The sequence below is a fragment of the Trichechus manatus genome, unplaced genomic scaffold, assembly GCF_000243295.1.
Source record: "Trichechus manatus latirostris isolate Lorelei unplaced genomic scaffold, TriManLat1.0 scaffold00060, whole genome shotgun sequence".
Lineage (NCBI taxonomy): Eukaryota > Metazoa > Chordata > Mammalia > Sirenia > Trichechidae > Trichechus > Trichechus manatus.
The window spans coordinates 1526168-1548004 of record NW_004443996.1 but is presented as its reverse complement, the minus strand read 5'-3'; positions in this window follow the sequence as shown (position 1 = coordinate 1548004).

The window sequence follows — 21837 nt, the reverse complement described above, 5'->3', positions numbered from 1 at the left end:
GAGAAGGATGTAGAGCATAATTCTAACTCATAAAAAAAAGACCCAATTTACTGGCCTAAAGGAGACTGGAGAAACCTCAAGAGTATGGCCCCCAGACACCCTTTTAGCTCAGTGGTCAAGTTACCTCCGAGGTTCAATATTCAGCCTGGGAGTCGACAGCCCCGTAAAACCAAATGAGACTAACGAGGTACAGGAGTCCAGTGACAAGGGCCAGAAGGCAGAAGGGGACAAGGAAGCTGGTGATAGGGAACCCAAGGTTGAGGAAGGATATTGTTGATGTGTTGTGAGATTGTTAACCATTGTCATAGGGCAACATTTGTAGTAACTGTTAAATGAGAAACTATTTTGTTCTGTAAGCCTTCATCTTAAGGGAGAATAACAGCACAATTGGAAGAGCGTAGTCAATGCCACTGAACTGTGTATGTAGAAATTTTTGAAACGATGTATCTTTGGCTATGTGTATTTTCACCAAAAAAAAAAAAAAAAAGAGGTTGAGAAGTTAGAGGGTTAATATGTTGTGGGGTTGTTAACCAATGTCATAAAACAACATGTGTACTACTATTTCAAGAGAAACTATTTGTTCTGTAAGCCTTCACCTGAAGTACAATTAAAAAAAATAAAAATAAAAATAAAAAAATAAAAAATCTTAAAGACAATTGAAGTATAGTTGAATGTATAATATACATGTACTTAGAATACCAGAAAGAGAAGAAAGAGACAGCAGAACAGAAGAAATATTTCAAGTAATAATGATTGAGAACTTCCCAAAATAAATGGCCCACACAAAACCACAGACCTATGAAGTTCACAGAACACCAAAAAAGGATAGACGCAAGAAAACAAACAATAAAAAGTACACACAGAGGCATATCATATTCAAGCTGCAGAAAACTAAAGATAGAAAGAAAATCTTGTCATAAACCAAAGGAAAAATTCACCTTACCTGTAGAGGAACAATTGATTTGACAGCAATGGGTTTGGTTTTGATTTTGTATAGAGGAATAAGGATAAGTATTACATCAAACTTTCATCAGAAGATATGTCATGGATTGAACTGTGTCCGTCAAAAATATGTGTATCAATTTGGCTAGGCCATAATTCCCAGTATTGTGTGATTGTCCACCATTTTGTCATCTGATGTGATTTTCCTATGTGTTGTAAATCCTATCTCTATGAATTTAATGAGATGGGATTTAGTGGCAGTTATGTTAATGAGGCAGGACTCAATCTTCAAGATTAGATTGTGTCTTATTTTGAGATATAAAAGAGAGAAGCAAGCAGAGAGACATGGGGACCTCATACAACCAAGAAAATAGGGCCATGAGCGTGCGTCCTTTGGACCTGGGGTCCCTGCACTGAGAAGCTCCTAGTCCAGGGGAAGATGGGTGACAAGGACCTTGCTCCAGAGCTGACAGAGAGAGAAAGTTTTCCTCTGGAGCTGACACCCTGAATTTGAACTTCCAGCCTACTAGACTGTGAAAGAATAAATTTCTTTTGTTAAAGCCACCCACTTGTGGTATTTCTGTTATAGCAGCACTAGATAGCTAAGACAATATGCAAGAGAGAAGAAAGTGGAGTGAAATACTTAAAATATTGAAATAAAAACCCCACCAACCTAGAAGTTTATATGAAGTGAAATTATCCTTCAAAAGTGAAGGAGAATATACTTATAAAAGGGTCAATTCTCTAAAAAGACATAGCAATCCTGAATGTGTATGCACCTAACAACAGAACCTCAAAATATGTGAGGGAAAAACTGATAGAACTTCAAGGAGAAATAGACTAATCCACCTTTAAAGTCGAAGACTTAAACACTCCTCTTTCAGTAACTGATAAATCAAGCAGACAGAAAATCAATAAATATATAGTTAACCTGAACAGCACTAACAACCAAATTGATCTAATTGGCATTTCAGAATATGCCATCCAACAACAGCAGAATACATTCTTATCAAGCTTATATGGAATATTTATCAAGATAAATCACATTATGGGCCATAAAAGACACCATAACATGTATGTTCTCAGATCACAATGGAATTAAACTAGAAGTTAATAACAGAAAGTTAGACTGAAAATTCCCAAATATATGGAAAATAAACAACATACTAATGAATAACCACAGGTAAAGGAAGAAGTCTCAGGTAGGCCTAAAATATTTAGAACTTAATAAAAATAAAAATACAACTCAAAATTTGTGGGATGGAGTTAGAGCAGTACTTAGAGGGAGATTTATAGAATTACATGCATATATTAGAAAATAAGAAAGATCTAATGTCAATGATCTAAGCACTACCTCAGGAGACTAGAGATAAAAGAACAATTTAGGCTTAAAGCAATCAGAAGAAAATAAATTATAAAAATTAGAGCAGAAATCAATGCACTTGAAACAAGAAAATAATAGAGAAAACCAACAAAACTAAGATAACTATAAAATTCATAAATCCTTACCCAGACTAACCAAGAGAAGGCATAAACTGCCAATATTAGGAATGGAAGAAGAGTCATCACTACTGATGCCATGGACATTAAAATGATAATAAGGGAGTAGTATGAACAACTCTATGGCCAAAAATTTCATAACTTGGAGGAAATGGACCAATTCCATGAAAGTCATAAATTACCAAAACACAAACAAAGAAAATAGGTAATCTGAATACCTCTATCTATATATTAAAGAAATTGACTTAATAATCTTCCAAAGAAGAAAATACTAAGCCAAATAGTTTCACTGTTGAATCTACCAAACATTTAAGAAAGATAAATGAATAATTTCTTTTATAAGGATCAGCACAAAGCTGGTTCCTATGAGGTGGATGTTAAAGATGTCCCAAATGTCCAACTTTTTCAAGCTGCTGTATCACTCCCTCATCTCTAACATCAGCTACTCCCTCTACCCTCAGTACTCTCCCTCTCGACTTTGGGTTCCCTAATTTGCTGCAGTGTCTCACAGAACTCATGAACCTTGTAAAGGAACTGGCTCAAGTGGTTGTGGGAGCTGGCAAGTCCCAAATTCGTAGGTCAGGCATAGGCTTCTCCCAACCTACATGGCTGCAGGGGCTGATGAACCCAAACCAGCAGTTCAGACCACAGGCTGCCGGCTTACAAGTCTGCAGAAGTTGGTGAATCAGGTCATGTGTCAGGCTGCTGGCCCAATGGGATGTGGAGGCCTGTAAATCCCAGAATTGGCAGGTCAGACAGCGGGCCTCTTGGGAAGTCAATTAATCACAAACTGGATGTGGGATCCAGATGCAGAGAGAGAGAGCCTAGCCAGGATACACACATATACCTTAGATACAAGCCACACCAGGGGAAAGGGCATAACTTCAACAAGAGTAGGACTTGAGTCACACCCTTCTGCAAGGCTGTGACCCAAGACACACCTTACACCAATCCTACCTCATCAACAAGTAAAGGTGAGGATCCACAACACACAAAATAGAGGACAACCACACGATACTGGGAATCATGGCCTAGCCAAGTTGACACAGAACCCCAACAATCACAGGTTAAGTATACCTTATTTGCATAGTTCCACTCAATAATTGTATGTGAATCACAAAGACCATGGCTAAAGGTCAATATTAAGTAATTCATTACACTGCAAAAGAAATGATACAAATTCTCTTAAGCCTCTTTCAGAAAATAGTAGCAGAAGGAACCTTTACTAACTCATTCTATGAGGCCAGTATCCTAATTCCAAAATCATATAAAGATATTATAAGAAAGGAAAACTACAGACTAACATTTCTCATGAACATTGACACAAAATTCTCAACAAAATATTAGCAGATTGAACCCAACAATGTATAAAAATAATTATACACCATGCCCGAGTAAGATTCATTCCAGGTATGCAAGACTGGTTCAACATTCCAAAATCAATCTATGTAATCTATCATATCAACCAGTAGAAGAAGAAAAATTCTGTGATCACACCAATTGATGCTGAAAAATCATTTGAAAAAAATTTAGCACCCAGTCCTGATGAAAGCTCTCAGTAAATAAGAGTAAAAGAGAATTTCTTCAACTTGATAAGGAGCATCTACAAAAATTCTACAGCTAACATCATACTAAATGGTGAGAGACTGGGTGCTTCCCATTTAAATCAGAAACAAGGCAAAAATATCATCTACTACAACTCCTATTCACCATCTTATTAAAAGTCCTAGTAATAGCGAAAAAACATGAAAAATAAATTAAAAACATACAAATTTGAATGAAAAAATAAAACTATCTTTATTCACAAATGACATAACTGTGTATATAGAAAATCCCAAAGAACTGACCAAAAAAAAACTTCTGAACTTATAAGTACAGATAGCAACATCACAGGATAAAAAATCACTATAAAAAAGTAAATTTGTTTTTTATATACCTGTAATGAACAATTGGAATTTGAAATTTACAAAAATACCAATCCCATTTACAATAGGCACCAAAATGAAATACTTGGATATAAATCTACCAAAATATGTAAAGGAAATGTATGTAGAAAACTACAAAACACTTGTGAATGAAATATATATATATATATATATATATAACTTGAGAGATATTCCATGTTGATGAATTCAAAGATTCAATTTTGTTAAGATCACAATCTTTCAAACTTTATTTATAGAGTCAACACAATTCAAAAGCTCTAGAATAACCAACACAATACTGAAGAAGAACAAAGTTGGAGGACTTGAATTACTCAAATTCAAGACTAATTATAAAGCTATAATAATCAAGACAATGTGTTATAGGCAAAAGAATAGATCATGGTCAATGGGACAGAATAGAGAACCCAGAAATAGACACACAAAAATATAGTCAACTGATCATAGACCTAGGTGCAAAGGCAATTTAATGGAAAAGGCCTTTTCAATAAATGATGCTTGTACAATTGGACATCCATATGCAAATTAAAAGTGAACATAGACAAAGACCTTATACCTTTCACAAAAATTAACTCAAAATGGATCATAGACCTAAACGTAAAATTAAAAACTATAAAACTTCTAGAAGAAGACATAGGAGAAAATCTACATTACACATGTCAGGGGTGGGAGGCAAATATATGGAAGTACAGTCATAGCATGTGCTCAGGTAAAGAGAAAGAAGGCCAGAAATATTTTACCTTCACTATTCATGAACACTAAAGATGGACTGGGGGAGGAAGACAGAAGGAGAAGCAGAATGGAAAATACTGTAGTAGTTTATGCGAGAGGAAATGAATACATGGATTCCTTTGGTAGTATCAGCGGCATAAGGTGGAGAGAATAGATAGATATATTTTAGGTAGAATCTATAAGACTTGACAATGATGTTGATATTGGAGATTTGAGAAATCAATGAGTATGCCAAGTTTCTAGATTGACTTGCACAATTTGAAGGCCCACTCCTACATTTCTGACCTTTCTTTTCATGCTTTCTCTGATCCATAGCTCCTCTACTTTGCGGTATGCAAGTAACAGGGTCTTACGTGGGGGGGACCCTGATATGTAGTGTTTGCTGATTTCCATGGTTTAAATACTCACACCATGCCTTATTTAAAAGGTTTAATGACTGCCTAGCAAAATTCCTGAATATTTAACAATTGACTTAAACCTGCTCCAACCCACCACTGCCTCTACCACAATGTCATGGATTTCCTGAACTTCTCCTAGACATTCCACTAAAAGTCCATTTATTTTATTTGTTTTACCTATGGCCAAGTCCACTGAGCATATATTTTAATTTTTCCAAGAGCATCTGGATGTTGGTGGGGTAAGAGCAGTTTCTTGCGCTAAAATCTTGTGCTCAAGTTGACAAAAATTTGCTTTGTTTCTATGAGTCATACATACAGGTTTCCCACTTTAGTAACACATTCTGATCTTCAAATAACTCTGCCAATTCCACTTTAGTTTCTGGGTAAATTGTTCCCTAAAAATGAAAAGAAAATTGCATGGAGAACCTAGATTAAAACATTAACATAACAACACATAAAATCCCTTGTCTTCAGATGTGTAAATTACAACAAACCAGTATCTGGAATGCTTATTGTACTTACTGCTATTTTTTATTGGCTTAGAAAGTCTTTAATAATATAGATATATTTATGTTCAAGTGACATCTCTTTTAGAGAAGATATTATTAAATTTCATTATCTACTCTGTGTTTTGACTTGTAAATTATCAAGGAACAAGATATATCTTTGCTTCATGGGAGTCAAATGAATGACTGAATATAGAGACATCATGAACATTCTATGTCAAACAACAAGATGCACTAATATATAGCTTATTTAAGATTCTAATATACTTACACAAAGGGGACATTTATCCTTTCTATCAACCACTAACATTCTCTGCTGTACAAGCACATCATTTGTATACAGTGGTAGTTATATGTGCTTATCTACAGAAAATTATTTATAAACTTATGCCAAATTTCTGCTCTGAAATATTTATTGTTCACAGAAGCTACATACTGGTTGCCAGAAAGTTTAACGTTCTTCAGTCAAATATGGGACCCATTGACAGATTGTTAAATAGGATAAAATTGGTGTAACCAAAATAGATAAGTGACCAAAACTGATAAGGCCTTGTGAACATATAATCATCAGTATGGCTAATAAAATCGTCCATTTAGGAACAAAACATGTTTATTCATGTAATGATTATGAAGACTGTATTGTGAATATTTGTTGTTGTTAGGTGTCTTCGAGTCAGTTCCAACTCATAACGACCCTACAGGACAGGGTAGAACTGTCCCATAGGTTTTCCAAGGAGCAGCTGGTGGATTTGAACTGTCAACCTTTTGGTTAGCAGCCGGCTCTTAACCACTATGCCACCGGGGCTCCATGAATATTAGTAGTTAACAGTTATTACATGTCTGCTGCACTCAAAGAACTGTACAAAGCATTGTACGTGGATTCACTCATTTAGTTATCTCAACAGTCTTATGAGATAGGTGCTATTATTTTATCCTTTAAACATGAGGAAATTGGATCTTAGAGGGGTTCAGTATCTTGCCCAAAACTATATAGCTAGTAAGTGGTAGAACTAGAATGTGAGGCCAGGCACTCCGACTCAAGAGTTTCCACTTTTAATCTTATGATGCATTTCCTCCTCAAGAGGAAAAATAATTAAATATTTTAAGTAGACTTGGAGACTGGTACATTATAACAGTTCTTACTGTATTTGACGGTGGCTTTAATTCTCTACTTATAATTAAGAGATAATATGCTGAAAAATATACTTAATGTTTTTATGTTAGGGACATTCAGCCATTTCATAGATTAAAAGCAATGGCTGAGGGACTTCAGCAAAGTGGCAGAGTAGGCAGCTTCAAACTCCTGTCCCCCTACAGAAATATATATAACAGAAACAACTGTCAGAAACAATTTTGTCAGAACACTGGAACAGTCAGTTTACAGAAACCAAGCAAACACTAGAATCAAAACAAAAAGACAACTTAAAAACCATAGTAAAGCTTTATTACATTTTTACTTGCCCTTGCCCTATCTCTTTCCTGGCTCAGTGGCAGTCTTGAAGATGACAGTCCACTTTTCCAGTGTGGAACCCTGGTATCTGCTTCTAGAGGGAGCAAAGCAGGCCTTGTTCACAAATTATTGTGTTGCCTGTTGTAAACGATCTGGGGGTTACCTGAAGGACTGATGCAAGGCATTTGTCTTTGTTTTGTCTAACCCGGAATTCACTCAAGGTCACAAAGTGTTGAGCATTGCTCAAAAATATTGCAAGGTTAATGAAAAATCCATGGCTTCCTAGGGTAAAAATTATGGTTCATACATACAATAGACAGTCTAAAACATTGGAGGAAAAGCTGGGCAAAGAGTTTCCTTTGGAAATTAGGTAATTCATAAGCACTTGTGTTACTGGGAAATTTAGAAGCCACATGCATGTCAAGACAGGAAGCAGGTTCAGAAAAGACTTGACAAGACCTTAAGCTTTCACCTGTGGCTGATCTTTAGGCTAGTATAAGTAGGGACTGAAGAATAAGACAGAGTTGTAAAAGGCCTAGTGAAGTGTCCCAGCACAGAGCCAATCCACAAAGACTGGAGAGGAGTTTTTTGTTTGGTTATTCACTCATGAATACATTTATTCATTCATTTCATCTATTTGTTTGTCTGTCGGTCAGTCAGTCTATCTATCTATCTAGATGTTCCAGAAGTTCAAAAAATCTCTGTCAAAGAACTAGCTGAATACAAGCTACAGGAACAGAGACTTCAGTGACCAAACATGACAAGGAATACAGAATTTGCCAAAATAACTTCAAAAAGTCATTGATCATACAGACAACTGCAGCCTTCAACAATAAAGAACAGCAAACACCGATAAAGGGGGAGAATCATATTTCTAGAGTTACTATAGTATAATATCCAAATTTCCAGTTTTCAATAAAATATCACAAACCATTCATACAAAACTGGAAAATGTGACTCATTTAATGGCAAAAGTAAATAACTAAATTGACAGAAACTTGGCATGAGGGAGCCCAGGCATTGGAGTTCGTACACGTAGACTTTAAATCAACAGTCTTAAATATGCTCAAAAAGCTTAAATAGAACATGGAAAAATAACTAAAGGAAATCAGGATAACAACACCTGAACAAAAGGAGATTAGCAATAAGGAGATAAATATTATGAAAAGGAACTAAATAGAAATTCTGTAGCTGAAAAGTACAATAACTGAAATGAAAAATTCAGTTTTGATCAAGAAGCAAAAAGAATCAATGAACTTGAAGTTAGGACAATTGAAATTATCCAATCTGAGAAGCATAAAGGAAAAGGAATGAGGAAAAGTGAGCAAAGCCTAAGGGACTTGTGGGACACCATCAAGCAGGCCAACACATGCATTATGGGAGTACGAGAAGGAGAAAAGAGAAAGAGGCAGAAAGAATATTTGAAGAAATAATGGTTGAGAATTTCCCAAATTTGATGAATAATATAAATCCACATATCCAAGAAGTTCAATTAACTCCAAGTATGATAAACACAAAGAGATTCACAGTGAGATACATTATAATCAAACTGTTGAAAGACAAAAACAGAATCTTGAAAGCAGCAAGACAGAAGCAACAAAGGTTCCTCAATAAGATTAGTGACCAGTTTCTCATGCAAAACCACAGAGGCCAGAAGACAGTGGGATGACATATTTAAAGTCCTGGGCGGGCAGGGAAACTGTGAACCAATAATTCTATATCCAGTAAAACTATTCTTCAAAAACAAAGGAGAGATTAGACATTCCCAAAAAACAAAAGCTAAGGGAGATTGTTACCAGTAGACCTGCACTACAAGAAATGCTAAAGGAAGTCTTTCAGGTTGGAATGAAAGAACACAAGACAATAACTCAGAGCATCACAAAGAAATAAAGTATCTACATAAGTAAATATAAAAGCCAGTATTGTTGCATTTTTGTTTGTAACTTCACTTTTTATTTCCTACATGACTTCAAAAACAAATGCACAAGAATGATTATAAATATGTTATTCACACAATGCATAAAAAATTAATTTGTTGCAACAACAACATAAAGGGGAGAAGAAGCTCTATAGGAGCAAAATTTTTGTATGCTATGGAAGTTAAGTTGGTATCAATTCAGCCTAGATTGAGATAAATTTAAGATTCTCATTGTAATCACCATGGTAATCACTAAGAAAATCTCTTTAAAAAAGAAATAAAAAATGTACTAGAAAATATTTGTCTAAACTAAAAAAAATAAAGTAATGGAGGAAATGAGGGACAAAAAGATAAAATATATAGAGGCAATGATTAGCAATAAGGCAGAAGTCAGTGCTTTCTTATCACAGTACTTTAAAGGTAAAGTGATTTAACTTTCCAATCAAAAGGCAGAAATTACCAAAATGAATGAAAAACATGATCCAACTATAGGCTGTCTACAAGCAACTAACTTCAATTTCAAAGACACAAAGACAATGAAAGTAAAAAAAAGATAAAAAAAAGATATTACATGCAAATAGTAACCAAAAAGGATCGCTGGTAAGCGCTCAGCTGTTAACTGAAAGGTTGGCAGTTCAAACCCACTTCCAGTGGCTCTGTGGGAGAAATACTTGGCCATCTGCTTCCATAAAGATTACAGCAAAGAAAACCCTATGGCACAGTTCTACTCTGTCACATGGGGTTAAAATGAGTACAAAATGACTCAACAGTACCCAATAACAGCAAGTAACCAAGAAAGTGCTGGCATGACTATACTAATATCAGACAAAATAGATTTTAAGTCAAAAACTGTTGCAAGAGACAAATAAGGGCATTATATACTGATGAAAGGGGCAATTCATCAAGAAGTTAGAACGATTATAAACATATATGTACCAAACAACAAAACCCCAAAATATATGATGTGAACATTGACAAAATTGGTGGGAGAAATAGACAGATAATAGTTGTAGACTTCAATGCCTCACTTTCAATAATGGATAGAATAACTAGTGCCTAAAAGGACATTATCAAGAGAATAAAAATATATCCTAAAGAATGGGATAAAATATTTGCTAACCATACATCTAATAAGGGTCTAGCATTCAGAATATATAAAGAACTCCTACAACTCAACAACAAAGAGACAAACAAACCCATTAAAAATAGACAAAGGACTTGAATAGATATTTCTCTAAAGAAGACATATGCAAATAGCCAACAAGCACATGAAAAGATATTCAACATGATTTGTCATTTTTTTTTGTTGTTAGCTGCTGTCAAGTTGGCCCCCGACTCATGGTGACTCCATGTGCTACAGAGTAAAACTGCTCCATAAGGTTTTCTTGGCTGTAATCTTTACAGGAGCAGATCACCAGGCCTTTTCTTCCATGGAGCCACTGAGTGGGTTTGAACTTCCAGCCTTTCAGTTAGCAGCCAATCACAAACTACTTGCTCTATCAAGGCTCCCTGATTAGTCATTAAGTAAATGCCACCACATTTGAAATACAAATCAAAACCACAATGAGGTACAACTTTACACCCACTGAGATGGCTTTAATGAAAAGATTGGAAAATCATTTTTGGTGAGGATGTGGAGAAATCAGAACCCTCATACATTAATGACAGAAATGTAAAATAGTTCAGCTGATGTGCAAAACAATTTGGCAGTTCCTAAAAAACTTAAACATATAAATATCATATGACCCCACAATTCCATTTTTAGGTATATACCCAAAATAGTTGAAAACATGCACTCAAACAAGTACATGTACACAGATGTTCTTGACAGTACTATTCACAATAGCCAAAAGGTGGAAGCAGCCTAAATGCCCATCATTGGATAAATGGAAAAAGCAAATTGTGGTTTACTTGTTTTGGAATATTTTTCAGCCATTAAAAAGAATGAAATACTGATATATGCTGCAATGTGGATGAACTCCAAAACATTATGCTAAGTGAAAGAAGCCAGAAACAAAAGGTCACATATTGCATGATTCCATTTATATGAGATGGCCACAATAGATAAATTCATAGAGACACAAAACATATTTGTGGTTTCCCAGAGCCAGTGGGAAGAGAGAATAAGAAGAACTTGTTAATTAGTAAGAAGTTTCATTTTGGAATGATGAATCCATTTTGCAACTATATTGAGATAGTGGTTGCACAGCACTGTGCATGTACTAAATGCTACTGAATTGTTAACTTTAAAGTGGTTACTTTTATCTTATGTGAATTTTACTTCAATAAAAATGGCTTTAAATTAAAAAAGTAATTTAAAAAATAAAAGCTCTGGCTGGTTGTAGAATAGATAGGAGAGAGAGAAAGAGAGACAGATAGATGATCAGTCAGAGCACCCAATAATATAGCCAAGAATATAAATGTTTTTCTGATTCATAATACAAGCATGTAGACGTTAAAAAATGACTTAATTAACTTGATCACAATTTAAGAGAGTGAAGTGCTAGACTAACAAAAAAATTCAACTTACCTTGTCTTACAGAATAGAAGCGGTCCTTAGATACTCTGGACACATTACATTATTAAAATCAAAATGCCCCTTTTCAAGGAATGCACACCACATTTCATTGAATCATATTAGAGCTGGAAAGGCCACTGAAGGTTCGCTGTACCAACCACCCCCTGAGTGAAGTGATACTCTATCCTGTACAGTTGACCAGCCTTTCAGTTATGTCAGTTTTGGCTTCATTGTCTTACTAGTTCCTTCTGGCTTCCATGGTTTCAGATGAGAAATTATCTGTCATTCAAATCATTGTTCCTCTGTAAGTAGTCAGTCACTTCTCTCTGACTGCTTTCAAGAGGTTTTCTTTGTCTTTACTTTTCAGAATGTTATGACGTGTCTTCTCATGGTTTTCTTTGGTTTTATCTCTTGTTTGGGGTTTGCTCAGCTTCTTTTTTCTGTAGGTTTGTGTCTTTCATCAAACTTGGGACATTTTCAGCCATCAATTTTTCAAAAAGATTTTTTAAGTTCCACTCTCTCCTCTCCTTCTGGAAATCCAATGATATGAATGATATGTCTTTTGTTATTGTTCCACAAGTCACTGAGGCTCTATTACTTTTTATTTTTTAAGTGTATTTTTTCCACTTTTATTAGATTGGGTGAATTCCTCAAGTTCACTGAATCTGTCCTACTATTGAACCCATTCAACAAATTTTTTTTTTATTTCTGTAATTGTAGTTTTCAAGTATAATTTCATTTGTTTCTTTTTTATAACTTATATGTATTTTCTGAGATATTTTGAAGTATTTTCACAATGACTGCTTTAAAATTCTTGTCAGATAAATCTATAAGGAGGTGAATATAGATATGGGGTGACAAATTAGGAGGTTGTTGTGGTAGTTTAAGTGAGAGATGATGGTGGCTGAGAATAAGGTGATGGTGGTTGACATGGAGAGAAAAAATGTACACAGGATGGAGGTAGAGTTGACAGGACATTCTAACAGATTAGATGTATCTGAGGTGTGTAAAGGAGTCTTTTAAAATGAGTTCAGAGAGTTCATTATGCAGTTCCTCAGGTTTCACTATGTGCTCTCTCCACATCAAATTACTTTATGATCTATGTTGTTCAAAATGTGAAGCACTTTGGCTTCAAAATTATTACTTGTTTATGATAATATTTTCCTATTGCTTTTTAATGGCAAGAAAGGACATTCTGACCACAGTCATAAGTGTTCCATAAATATTCAAAAAGCAGAGTTCTTAAAGTCCAGAAAGGCAAGGAAATATCTTTTAGTGCAGGCTTCTAAAAAGTATTTAGTTCACACAGGCCAATAATAAAATTTTTACTGAAAAAATAGGAATCATCCTAATTAGAAAATAATTTCATGGAGCTGGAACGGAGAGGTGGAGGTGGTGGAGAGAGGCAGAATTTAAGCCAAGTTACTAGGATGCTTATTCCTGCTTGGCCATAACATATTCAGTAAGTTGTTAGCTGATTATCCTCTTTTTCTGTCAAAAGCAACACATTATAAGAGGTCTGAAGTGAACAGTTTTATCAATTTTTTGAGTTAATTTTCTTTAGTGAGTCCTATGTGGGCATATCAACACCCATGAAAGTAGCAGTCAAGAAATCAAAAGATGTGTTGCATTGAGAAAATCTGCTGCAAAAGAACTTTTTAAAGTGTTAAAAAGCAAAGATGTCACGTTGAAGACTAAGGTGCCCCTAACCCAAGCCATGGTGTTTTCAATCCTATACTTGTGAAAGCTGGACGAAGAATAAGGAAGACCAAAGAAGAATTGACGCCTTTGAATTGTGGCGTTGGTGAAGAATATTGAAATATAACACGGACTGCCAAAAGAACGGAAAAATCTGTCTCGGTAGAAGGACAACGAAAATGTTCCTTAGAAGCAAGGATGGTGAGAGCATGTCTCATATTCTTTGGACATGCTAACAAGGAGGGATCAGTCCCTGGAGAAGGACATTAGGCTTGGTAAAGTAGAGGATCAGCAAAAAAAGAGGAAGACTCTGAACGAGATGGATTGACACAGTGGCTGCAACAATGGGCTCAAGTGATGCGGACGGCACAGGACCGGGTAATGTTTTGTTCTGTTGTACATAGTAGGGTCGCTATGAGTGGGAACCGACTCGAGGGCACCTAACAACAACAACATGTGGATATATGGTTTTAGAAATATGATCTTCGACTTTTGTGTGTTTATTTAAAACTTCGCTCTTTCTTCCATTGTCTAGTGCTTAGTGTAGTGCCTGAGTACTTGACTCTACTATTTAACCTCTTTGTAATTTTCTCTACACAGGCAAAGCAGGTATTTTGGGGAAAAGTTTAGAGAACGTAAGACCTAGTGAGAACAAAAATGTATTATCATATCTTTGAAAGTGTACTGCTACCAAGGGAATAAACAGCCTTAGTCTGTTTTTGTTGTTATTGCTTGTTTGTTTTAGTTTTAGTTTTCTTCTTCAAGCTTTTTCTTGATAGGTTTATTCAGTTAAAATTATTCAGGGATTTTGGGGTAGCTATGAGTTGGAATTGACTTGACGGCAACAGGGTAGGATGAAAATAAAGTATTTTTGAAACACTAATTTTTTTTTACTTTATTAAAACAGAGATAGGACATAAATTTCAAATTTTGTTTTCAGTGGATTAAGATATGTCACACAAGGTTTGGCCACATTAAAACAAAACCAAAAGAGAATGTGTCCCTGCCAACTTTTTCTCAAATAAAAAATCACAATTAAAGAACCATTTATTTGTAAGTTTGAATGAAAATGTTGGAAAAGACACACTTATTTAGAGATTTATAACTCACTGGAGGGAATTTCCTTGAAGGAGTTATGAAGTTTGCCATACCTGGAATCATTTTAATTTTCAGCTCAAACTTTTTTTTGTTTCTTTTCTATGTACAAAGGAAAATATATATGTTTAATTTTCTGGATATTGTTTTAGTTTTAAGACAAGAAAACAAGTTATATTTTATTTATTTTTTAAATACTGTAATGATTCTTTCATAAACATGTGGGAGAAACAAGCTTAACTATGTAAGATTCTTACTGATTTTATTTTATGTTTGGAGTCTACCTTAAAAATAAATGGCTTAAGTTATCACTTCTCTCTCTTTACATTATTACAGAGAAGTGTTGATTTATTTCATTACTAGGCCAAATGTTGAATCTGTCTAATTTTCCAGATGATGCTTACAATGTATACTGTAAATATCAATGATAATTGAAACAATCATCGTTCCAATTACAATATCACTTCTTGCCCTGAGTACAGAAAAATCTTGATAGGATTGAATTTCTTCTATGAATATAATTGGTGTAGACGTTCTACTTACATAGAGCATAGCTTTTATTTTATAGAAAGACAATGAACAATTCCAAGTGGCATCTTATGAATTATCCTATCAATGTTTAGAAGTAGAATGGGATGACCAAAAAAAGAGAAACAGGGAAGTCAAAATTAGATAACCTACCGCTCTGTAATTCATGAGAAATTAATGATTTAAAACATTCTTTTGTCCTAATTTATCTACCAAAGATTATTTATGTACATTTTGATAACACTGACCTCATCCCCTTAAGCACTGAAGAAAGGCTTAATTTAAACACAACATTTAACATCCTGTGGTAACTTTAATGACCCCGAAGCCTTCTGCCTATTCATTCACTTTCTCACTCACAGCACACTCTCCTCCCTTACATGTGAAATCCAGACATCAGATTAGTAATGCTTTCACCTATCTTTATTCTGAGAGTCTTTTTCTAATGCACAGAGCTCTGGATCAGGGCTCAGAAGGTCTTAAGATCTATTCCTCACTCTTCTATTTATTATCCATGCAAGTTTAGGGACTTCACAAGATCTTTCTGAAGCATAATTTCTTGATTTATATCATGGGGATAACACCACCTGTCCTAATCTAAAAGCATCCCTGTGAGAATCAAATTAAATAATGCATTTCAAGTGTAAAAGACAAAAAAAATGCAGCATGATATAACAAGATAAAATAATAATTGTTGCAAAGTCAGATATACACATTTGTGAGAATGTTCATCATATTTTGTCAAATGTATAAATTCTCCAGTATATATGCAAATATTCATAATTAAAATTCATTAGATAGCTAACAATGATGCATAAGTAATAAAGGTGTATGTGATTGGTATTTCTTTTTTTAATCACGGTGTTACATATTTAACAAATAAAGACTTTCTTCATTAGGGATTATTAGCATGCTAAAGCAGTATTTATTAAGTCACATATACTGAGATTTTGAGCTTAATTTTGTTGCTGTATTTATTCCAAAAGAAGGAGAAAATAATATGTATTTAACAAATAATTCTAGCACTTAGCACAATGCCTGCCACAGATAAGTATTCAGCAAACTTTTATTATTGTCATTATTAATATTATCTCAATTAACTTTCATACAACCCCCCCCCAAAAAGCTGTTGTTATCCTAATTTTACAGGCAAGGACACTGAAGCTTAATACGTTATTTTCTTGGGGTTATGTAGCTTAACCTCCTTCTAATGTGCAGAAAATCCATAAATAACATGAGTAATTTGAATAAGTGAACTCAGTAAGAAAAAAGGAGTCATCATAGGCACATGTTAGCTGAAGAGTGAAGGGCATTTACTGACTGGTGGATGAGCTAAGGCTTAGTTTTTGGTTTAATGTGGAGTAAATGTAATGACTATATGGGGAAGAACACGGCATCAGGAATAGCGGAAGATTCATTAACAACCTGCAATATTCAGATGACACAACCTTGCTTGCTGAAAATGAAGAGGACTTAAAACACTTACTGATGAAGATCGAAGACTACACCCTTCAGTATGGATTACACCTCAACATAAAGAAAACAAAAATCTTCACAACTGGACCAATAAGCAATATCATGATAAACGGAGAAAATACTGAAGTTGTCAAGGATTTCATTTTATGTGGATCCACAATCAGCACTCATGGCAGCAGCAGTCAAGAAATCAAATGAGGTATTGCATTGGGCAAATTTGCTGCAAAAGACCCCTTTACAGTGTTAAAAAGCAAAGATGTCACTTTGAGGACGAAGGTGTGCCTGACCCAAGCCATGGAATTTTTCTTTTTTTTTAATTGTACTTTAGATGAAGGTTTACAGAACAAATAGTTTCTCATTAAACAGTTAGTACACATATTGTTTTATTACAATGGTTAACAACCCCATGACATATCAACACTGTCCCTTCTCAACCTTGGGTCCCCTATTACCAGCTTTCCTGTCCCCTCCTGCCTTCTAGTCCTTGTCCCTGGACTGTTGAGCCCCATTAGTCTCATTCTGTTTTATGGGGCTATCTAATCTTTGGCTGAATGGTGAACCTCGGGAGTGACTTCATTATTGAGCTAAAGGGTGTCCGGGGGCCATACTCTCAGGGATTCTCCAGTCTCTGTCAGGCCAGTAAGTCTGGTCTTTTTTTGTGAGTTATAATTTTGTTCTACATTTTCTCTAGCTCTGTTCAGGATCCTCTGTTGTGATCCCTGTCAGAGCAGTCAGTGGTGGTAGCCGGGCACCATCTAGCTGTACTGGACTCAGTCTGGTGGAGGCCGTGGTAGTTGTGGTCCATTAGTCCTTTGGACTAATCTTTCCCTTGTATCTTGTTTTCTTTATTCTCCCTTGCTGCCAAAGGAGTGAGACCAGTGGAGTATCTTAGATGGCTGCTCATAGGCTTTTAAGACCCCAGATGCTACTCACCAAGGTAGAATGTAGAACATTTTCTTTATAAACTGTGTTATACCAATTGAGCTAGATGTTCCCCGAGACTGTGGTCCCCAGAGCTCTCTGTCCAGCAATTCAGTCCCTCAGGGAGTTTGGAAGTGTCTGTGGAGCTTCGACGGCCTTTACTTGTACAAGCTGTGCTGCCTTCTGCAGTGTTGTGTACTGTCTTACCCTTTACCAAAGTTAAGGCCATGGTATTTTCAACTGTCTCCTATGCCTGTGAAAGCTGGACAATGAATAAGGAAGACGGAAGAATCGATGCCTTTGAATTATAGTGTTGGTGAAGACTATTGAATATATCATGGACTACCAGAAGAACAGATAAATCCATCCTAGAAGAAGTACAGCCAGATTGCTACTTAGAAGCTAGGATGGTGAGACTGTCTCACATACTTTGGATATGTTATCAGAAGGGATCAGTCCCTGGAGAAGGTCATTATGCTTGGTAAAGTAGAGTCAGCAAAAAAGAGGAAGACCCTCAATGAGATGAATTGACACAGTGGCTGCAACAATGGGCTCAAACATAGCAATGATTGTGAGGATGATGCAGGACCGGTCAATGTTTCATTCTGTTGTACATAGGGACTCTATGAGTCGAAACTGACTTGATGGCACCTAACAATAACAATGTAACTGAGACTATGGAGACGTATATAGGATACCTGAATGCGTAACTGATCAATTTGGTATGAGCTGCAAATAGTTCAGCTGTTTTTGTGAATTAGTTGATAATCCAAATTGAGCAAAAATTTCAGTTTATTATCCCTGTAGACACAACCTCAGCTAGAAAAATCAGAAAGGCAGATGTTCATAAAACTACCAGCAGAACCATTGCTTAAATTCTCTTCTGCTTTTTAATGTGCAGGATGTATTGAGAAGGCAAAGTTAATTGGCAAATGTATAACAGAAGGAAATAAACTAATGTGTTTCCAGCCTAGTCTGCAAGCTCTTAGTAGATAAAAATTGTTTTAAACATCAGCCAGAATGGTCCTTAGAAGCAAGGATAGCAAGACTTCATCTCGCTTACTTTGGACACTTCATCAGGAGGGACCGTTTGAAGGAGAAGGACATCATGCTTGGTAAAGTAGATGGTCAGTGAAAAAGATGAAGTCTCTCAACGAAATGAATTGATACAGTGGCTGCAACAATGGGCTCAAACATAACAATGATTGTGAGGATGGCAGAAGACAGAGCAATATTTCCTTTTGTCATATGTAAGGTCACTATGAGTTGGAGCCCACTTGACAGCACCTAACAACAACATCATGTCTTCCAGAGTTTAGTATTCATTTATGTATTAATTCTTACATTCATTCATTAATTCATTCATTTAACACATTTGAACAGTAAATGCCAGGTATTGGAGGTGATCAAGAAATGGAAGAGTGAGAGGGAGGAGATTAACTGGATCATATATACATTCTTATTTGCCCACATATATAATCAAATAAATCAGCATATCATGACATGATTTCACTTGATTATATTTTTTTAAAACTTATTTGGAATTTTATAGGCCAATATGCATTAAAGTTCAATTAACGCTTAAAGTGTAATTTGCAAAATCAGAAAGTTTGATCACTTAGCAGTTAGGAATAGGAGAAGGTAGTTATCTAGAAATACAACTCATGGCAACCAGACCCACCATAACCGCAAGTCAACTTGATGTAAAATCTCCTCCCTCAACCATGAACTACACTTTAAAAGCCCAGCATATTTTATATACATCTATTCCAGAATTCTCTAACGTTAATTTCAGCCCCTCCAATGGTCTGGAAAATATAAGATTTAAATGACTGGTAAATTCAATGATCAACTTTCCATTGTAACAGATATTTTTAAATAAATTACCTCTAATGACATTTGAAAACTTTTGAAAGGCTCTAACCAAATATATTCCTAAAGATTAATCTCTGATATTTTTATGACAATAATAAAGTATTTTCTTTTTATCAATTAATATTATGAAAATAATTCAGATACACCTATTTCCTTTGATAATACTTTTTTAACCAAAAAAGTAATCATTAACCAAAAATGTGACCTTTAAATATATCCTCTTGATTACATTTTATTTTAAACAAAAATGCACAATTAAAAGAAAAAGAGAAAAGTAAAAGAGGAGGAAAGAAAGAAAAGAAGAAAGGAAAAAAAAACATTTAGAAATGGGATGGCAGAGGTTTCAGTAAAGATATTATAATGCGACATTTGGTGTCCTACTGGGATTTCAACAAGTTTTGCATGGTCAAACTCCATTAATAAGCTGGCCTTCTTCCAAGGGTATGTGTGTCCCTCTCATCTGCCATGGTGCCCTCACTGTAAGAAAACCTCACCTCACCTGTTCAATCATAGCACAACATTTCTAATTGCTTTCTTCTCAGTCATTAAAGCACCAAACTGGTTTAGATAAAGTAAGATTTTTAAATACAGTCCTATAGATCATGAATAAAAAGAAAAACTTCAAAGGAGAAAAGGCATAATTCGTTACTGTACACTCTTAAAAAATGATACAGTAATAGTTCAGGTTTGATGCTCTTTATCACATCTTTCCAACTGGAATATGCATTCTAAACAAAGAATCCATGTATTTTATTTATTTTAATTGAATAACCAACCATACCTTGTCCATAGTAGTAGTTTAAATAAATGAATTTTTTTTTATTGTACTTCAGGTGAAGGCTTACAGAACAAATAGTTTCTCATGAAACAGTAGTACACATATTGTTTTATGATATTGGTTAACAACCCTACAACATGTCAACCCTCTCCCTTCTCGACCTTTTCTTTTTGGTGAAAATATACATAGCCAAAGATACACCATTTCAAAAATTTCTACATGCACAGTTCAGTGACATTGACTTCACTCTTCCAATTGTGCTGCTATTCTCACTTTAGATGAAGGCTTACAGAGCAAAATAGTTTCTCATTTAACAGTACACATGTTGCCCTATGACAATGGTTAAAAACCTCACAACACATCAACACTATCCTTACTCAACATCGGGTTCCCTATCACAAGCTTCCTTGTCCCATTCTGCCTTCTGGCCCTTGTCCCTGGACTGCTGTGCCTCATTAGTCCTGTTTGGTTTTATGGGGCTGTCCACTCCCAGGCTGAACGGTGAACCTCGGAGATGACTTCACCACTGAGCTAAAAGGGTGTCTGGAGGCCATACTCTCAGGGTTTCTCCAGTCTCCTTTAGGCCAGTAAATCTGGTCTTTTTTTTGCAAGTTACAATTATGTTCTACATCCTTCTCCAGCTCTGTCCAGAACCCTCTGTTGTGATCCAGGTCAGAGCAGTTAGTCGTGGTGGCCGGGAACCATCTAGCAATACTGGACTCAGTCCAGTGGAGGCCTTGGTAGCTGTGGTCCATTATTCCTTCAGACTAATCTTTTCCTTGTATCTTGTTCTCTTCATTCTCCCTTGCTCCCGAAGGGATGAGAGCAGTGGAGTATCTTAGATGGCCGCTCATAGGCTTTTAAGACCCCAGACGCTACTCACCAAGGTAGAAGTTAGAACATTGTCTTTATGAACGGTGTTATGCCAGGTGAGCTAGATGTTCCCCAAGACCATCGTCCCAACAGCCCTCCATCCAGTAATTCAGACCCTCAGGGAGTTTGGATGTGTCTATGGAGCTTCCATGACCTTTCCTTGTACACGTTGTGCTGGTTTCACCTGTATTGTGTACTGGCTCACCCTTCACCCAAGATGCCACTTATCTATTGCCTATTCAGTATTCCCCCCACCCCTCCCGTCCCTGGTAAACAACAAAGATTGTCACATTTTGAGTGTGAGATTTTTCATGGGTTTTTACAATAGAGGTCTCATACAATATTTGTCCTTTTGTGATTGACTTATTTCACTCTGCATAATGTCCTCCAGTTTCAACCATGTTATGAGATTGTTCACAGATTCATTGTTGTTCTTTCTCATTGCATAGTACTCCATTGTGTGTATGTACCATAGTTTGTTTACCCATTCATCCATTGATGGGCATCCAGATTGTTTCCGTCGTTTTGCTATTGTGAACAATGCTGCCATGAACATAGGTGTGCATATGCCTATTCGATTGACAACCCTTATTTCTCTAGGATATATTCCTAGGAGTGGGATTGCTGGATCGAATGGTATGTCTATTTCTAGTTTTCTGAGGAAGCGCCATATCATTTTCCAAAAT